Genomic DNA, 6,000 nt, shown 5'->3' with positions numbered 1-6,000 from the left:
AGCGCAGTGACCCCGGCGTGCGGTTTTCTTGGGCCAGACCAGAGAGAGGTGAGGTGGGGAGAAGAATTTATGTGAATCTAGCTGTGTATTTGAAGAGAAACCCGTGACCACAGCTAATCTGAAAGTGTCATTAGCGGGGTGGGGGGGGAGCAGGAGGGGGGGTGAATACTACAGAAAACACAGCTTGTTGTGTATCTTCGGGAAAGGGGGGGTGAACGCACCTCGAAAGCACTTAGCGCCCCATAAAACGTCTCACCTCCTCGTCACTTATCGGTCGTAAAGCGTCCGCCGCCGGTTTTAATCGCCGCGCGTCCACGACGAACCCGAGTCGGGGATTAGAGCGCTAAAACAAACCCTCCAAAAAAAAAAAAAAAAAAAAGCGTCGCTTAATTGGTTTCGGACGAAAAGAAAAAAATGAGACTAATTGGAAGTGGCACGGCAATGAGACCCAGATAAACGGAGAGGGTTTGGTTTTCAGACACGAAGCAGACGGATCGGGGTTCGGGGCTCCTCCCCGTTGCCGCCCGCTGTGTGGTCTCCGACCCTATTTAGACCTCGCCGACGACCGCCGTACAATTAGGTCCGCCGTGTTTCACGGCCCGAAAGTGGAATTCCTGTCAATGAGGCCTTTCTGGTGTTTGCCGCTCGCGTGGTCCTCCCGGCCGATCGCGGCGCTCCGACAAGAACGCAATTACGTTTTAAAAACCCGAGAGGCGCTCGGCGTTTATGTAAATTCGGAACCTCTGAATGGAGGTTTTGGACCGTCGAAGAGAGGCGGCTTTCACCCATTCCTTCCTGGGACGCGGATGAAAACGTCCGTCTCGCCAAGCGTCTGATGAGACGACTGACCGCGATGTTTTATGCAGAGGATTATCCTTTCCCGGTTTCCAAGACGACATTTCGGGGGGGAAAACACGAAAAACACGGAGCAACGCCGAAAAGGTGGCGGTTGCCACGTTGTGTTTTTGTGTAAAAAACGGTGGACTCCAGGGTTCTGCTCGCGTGTCCTCGTGTGCACGGGTCGGTCGACCGAAACGACATTGGTCGACTCAATAGTGCGACTCATGCACGTGAAGCTGGGTCGACCCTAACAGCGACGGCCGACTCCGGAGTTCTGCTCGTACTCCTCGTATTTAACGGGAAGCGCTTCCTAGCATGCGAAACAACAATGGCCGACTTCGGAATTCTCCACGCTTCGTCACGAAAGTTTGGATTTACTCCACGTCCTTGTAGCTTTGGGTCGCCGGAAGCGAGAACTCGATCGGGCGCCATTTTTTCAGGAAGCGTCTCAACCCGTGGGTTCATCTCAGTTCATCGCGAGTCTCAGCGGCAACCGAGTATTTGAAAACGGGAGCGAAAACGAAAACAGAGCGTCGTTGCGAAAACGGGGCCCGATCTATACGTGAGGCTTTGACTCCGGCGGCTTTCGTGCCGGCGTCCAGACCTGGTGTTTCACTCCTGTCTACAGTTACAATATTCCACACACACACACACACACGTGCGGTAGATTCTCAAAACACGACATCGGCATCCAAAACGCGAGAGGCGCTGATTGATTTTGAAATCGAGCTTTCCTTAAAACGCGCCGGTTTTACGCCCAGGTGGTCACCCGCCGTTACATGACGGCTGGATTCCTCTTTCGGATGTGCGCGGAAATAAAGGAAAACACCTTGTGGCCCTTCCGGAAGGTGTGTGCGAGTACGTGTGTGTCCGGAGACCGAACGGCGGTCAGTGTCGGTAACACCCTCCGCCCACATTTCCACAGCGGGTGTCTCGGCGAGCGGGCCGGGCCGGGACCCGCTCTGGGAGGAGGAGGGCTGTGTGTGGTCCACGGGAGCTCCCAAAAACCAAAAGCCCGGGGCCAAATCCACGCCGAGATGCGATTGTTTGTCTTTTTCAAACAAAACACGGATACATGCTTCCATGGGGTTTCACGCGTGCGGACGTCCCCTTTGTCGGGCGGTGGAACGCCACGCCGACCATTTTCCGCCGTCTCCGTCTCTTCGCCGTGATGCGCAGGTTCCCAGCATTTAGCGAAGTTGTTCTGCGATTATTGAATTAGCGACGGTCACAAAGAGACAGAACAATGGCGGTTTGTAATGACACGGTATTGGCCTCGGGAGGAGCGCGGCCGCCTCTTCATCTTGTGAGTTCCCCGAGCAAACAGTGGGTCTGCTCCCAATTGTGGCGGGGGGAACACTGACAAGACCCTTCTCTCTTCTTCGTTTTCAACCTCCGCAGACACCAGAGGACGGTTGCGGTAGTTTTTCTCTGCGAGCTACATTTTCCACACCGAACAGCCGCAAGCTCCAAAAAAAAAAAAAAAAAAAAAAAAAAAAAAAAAAGCAAAGCGCGGTGTCATCGGCCAGGAATCCGAGAAATACCAGTAAGTCTGAGTTTTATTACGAAAAATCATCTGCGGGCACAAACAAATGTGGAGCGCAAACATGGCTGATAATTGAGAAGGCAGATGGTCGCGTCACGGGCGCGACGGCGGCGACTGGAAGACCTAGCGTCCGGGGACGCCGTTCCTAACTTCGCCGCCGCGCACGGGCCCGGACAAACTCGCGGGAGCGAGAAGTCGTATCGGGTTTCCAGGGTTGTTTATCTACCTCGGAGCCGTCGTCATGTTTCGCTTTCTCCCCCAATAGCCCCCAAAAAAACGAAGCTGTGACCCAGAACCCCCCCTCAAAAAAACAAAGAGCGGGTGGAGCGCACGGTTCCAGCCTCTGGAAGTGATCTACTGGGCAATCATCATTTTGGAGATACGTTCTCGGTAGTCGCGGCAATTTGCGGAATCTCAGCGGTCGACGGGTTCTAAGTGTTCGGGACAACATTTACGAGCGTGTTTGCTGTTGCAGAACCGTCGGAGGAACCGAAATCTTTTCCGAAAGACCCCCCCCCTCCTCCTCCTGCCCCCCCTTCCCCAGACCGGTCACAGTAACGGGATCCTCTGTTTAACAGTCGGCTGTAGCGAAGGGGGAGTGACTGAGTGCTTTCCATCCCGTCGGGCTGCAACCGATTGTCCCGGGTGACCACAACAAAGGATTAAAAAAAAAAAAAAAAAAAAAAAAAGAGAGAGGATGGCGAGGGGATCGGGAATAACCCCTGGCTCAGAAGAACCGAAGAACCCTGAGATCAATGGCTTCCAGAATCCGGCTTTTACTCCGGTTTGACCTTATCCGGAGCATCTGTTGCGTCCGCGCCGCGCAAGAAACCGACGCCGCGCTATACATCATAAAGACGGGATGCGGCGTCTAACAACTGGTGTCCGCTTTCCCCGAAACTCCTCGCCAATGCGGCGGAATGAAGACGTCTTGATCTCCTTAATTCACCGGGACGTGAGAGGAAACAGAGAGGCAGGAAAGAAAATAGAAGAAGAAGAAGAAGAGGAGAGACATCGGCGGGCGGTTTCGCCAACAACGCGGGCCATATGTTCGTTAAATAAACATGTTGTTCCGACGGAGGTGTGCTTCGCCCGGAGGTTAAGTCAACAGGCGCGTGGCGTTCAAAGACGCGTCCGCGGCGATGGAGCGGCATCACCTCCGCGAGGACCTGAAGGCGCAGAGGCTAACGGCTAACCATTAACCAAACCTACTTCGCGTGACCTAGTTTGTAGCGGCGGGATACATTTTGATGGATTTCTCCAAACGTCTGAAGTAACAAAGGCGGCGATGACCTCCATCCCAGTGTGTGCTTTTCGAGGCCGGCGGGGGGGGGGCAGAAAGAAAGGCCGATAGCCGTTTTCCCGATGCAGAGTATGAAACTAAAAAGAATGTGTTGTAATTCGAGCGACAAAGACGGTCGGTGAAAGACGAAGGTGAAATAAATGAAGTTGGAGGCACGATAAAAAAAAAAAAAGCCTCCTCATCCAGGGTGGGGTTATTCGGAGGCCGGGACACCCGAAGCTCCTCCGCAAGATGACCGAGGACAGAAGACCACTCTTCCGATAGGACGTGTCCGGAACACCTCCACGTGGAGGCGTCCAGGAGGCGTCCAGAACCAGATGGGACCTCCTCATCTTCTAGGCTTGTAGCGGTGCGGCATCGGTTCCAAGGCCTCTAGAATCAGATGGAAGGACGGATAGTGTTTTCCTTGAATTAACAGACTGACTTCCTGTTCTCCTTCCCTCCATCCATAAACCTCCTCTCTGGTCTCTGGACCTCCTGCCTGGCAGCTTCAACCCCAGCATCCTTCCACCCAGATCTTCACCGTGTGACACCGCTTTCCTCCAAGGTAGAGCCTCGAACTGAAGCGCGCTATGTGGGATGCTAATGACGGATATGTAAATATTGGAATAGAAGAACCTTTCCTTGGTCTTCTTCTCCTCGTTCCTCGTCGATTTTACCGGAAAGTGTCTGACTGTCCGCACAGAGAAAGGACATGGTGACGGTTGCTAAGGGGGGGAAATCCATTCGTCTCCACGCCGGTGCCCCGTTACGTTGCCTGTGCCTGCCATCTATTGGACTTTCGCAAAACACCACTTTGCAAGCCATGCCTGCCGAGGTGGCGACTCGGTTTGTTAATTACAAAGTAGTAAGCTGTAACTCTGTGACACGGCCTTTTTTTTTCGCATTTGGATTTTATCCACATGGCTGCCATCTTGGTGCACGCGAGGTCTCATGAATGAGCTCCGAACACCAAAAAGAAGCATTTATGTTAATGGGAACCGGCGTTTTTTTTTTTTTTTTTAAAGTCAGGGGGAAAATAGCCCCAAATATATTAAAAGAGCACTCTTATATCCTATAACATGTGTTGCGGTGAAGGCAGCGCCCGGACGCCAGGAAAAAGAGGGGAGTTGGCTGAGCACGTGCCTCCGGAGGTCTGCATGGAAGATCAGCCCCCCCCAACCCCCCCACCGTGCCCACCGTCCGCTCGGGGGGGGGGCAGACGCTGCCGTGACCGCTCGCGGCCCGACCGCCACCGGGACCGCAAACAAACGCAAACGCCCCCTCCGCCATCGCGCCGACCCCTCTTGGCCCAGTCGCCTTCCAGCTCTGGAGCTTTTGGATGGAGATCCTGGCAGGAGGGTTCGCTCATTTGTCCCCGTGCATGTGCTGCGGTTCCGCAGAACGCACGGCGAGGTTCCGCTCACCGGCGTCCGGATCCAGACGTCTGACTCCGGATGCTGGATTTTGTGTAGTCTGAATGTTGCACCGTCTGTAAAACGGCGACCGGTCGGTCCATCTGGTTACCGTAGCGAAGCTACAGAAAGACCGACGGATGGACCCGCACTTTTAGAAACGTGGTCGTCACCAAAGGGGTTTTTGGAAGCCGTAGCGAACACTCGGGGTTCTTCTGGTTTCAAACACACACGGGAGGTTCACCGGAGACCCTAAATTGTCCAGATGTATGAATGAGATGGCGAATGTCGGACATCTCTACACGTCCCCGTGCTCTAGCGGTCCCGCCTCTCACTGATGCGATGGTCTCCAGCCCCCCTCCAGAGCCCAGACTGCAGGATAAGCCGTCCAGAAGACGAATGAATGACTTTTTGAAATGCACAGTGGACTCTCTCTGCCTTTCTCCCCCCCCCCCGGTGGATGGAGTTCAAAACAAATGTCCACATCTTCTCCTTAAACAGCTAATGAATATTAGCATAAACATGTTTAATCATCTCAGCCCCTTTCAGGACTCGGAAGAGGTTGACTATTGAATCTGGCCAGATGGGTGATTTCTGGAGTTGAAACATGCACTCACACACACACACACACACTCTGCATTTCCCCCCTCTTTTCATGTGGACCGCAAAGCTGACCCTGTGGCCTGTGTTTCCTCTGCAGAGGATATCCCTGCTCAGCTGCCTCCTGGAGGTCCTGATGGACGGGCCTCCCCCTTCCATTGTCTGCGAAGGGAGTCTCTGCCCGGCCCGGCCACAGTGATGATTACAGTCTCATGGTTAAGCTGTTTCTGGCTCGCTCTCCGTCCAATGTACCCCCGCCCAACCCCCCCCCCCCCCCCAAACCGCCCCCACCGATTTGATGAAAAGAGGATTTCTTG

Source organism: Fistularia commersonii, chromosome 7 (genome assembly GCF_037954325.1).
Source record: "Fistularia commersonii isolate RoL2024-O1a breed Wild chromosome 7, RoL_Fcom_v1.0, whole genome shotgun sequence".
Classification (NCBI taxonomy): Eukaryota; Metazoa; Chordata; class Actinopteri; order Syngnathiformes; family Fistulariidae; genus Fistularia; species Fistularia commersonii.
This window is presented reverse-complemented; position numbering follows the sequence as displayed.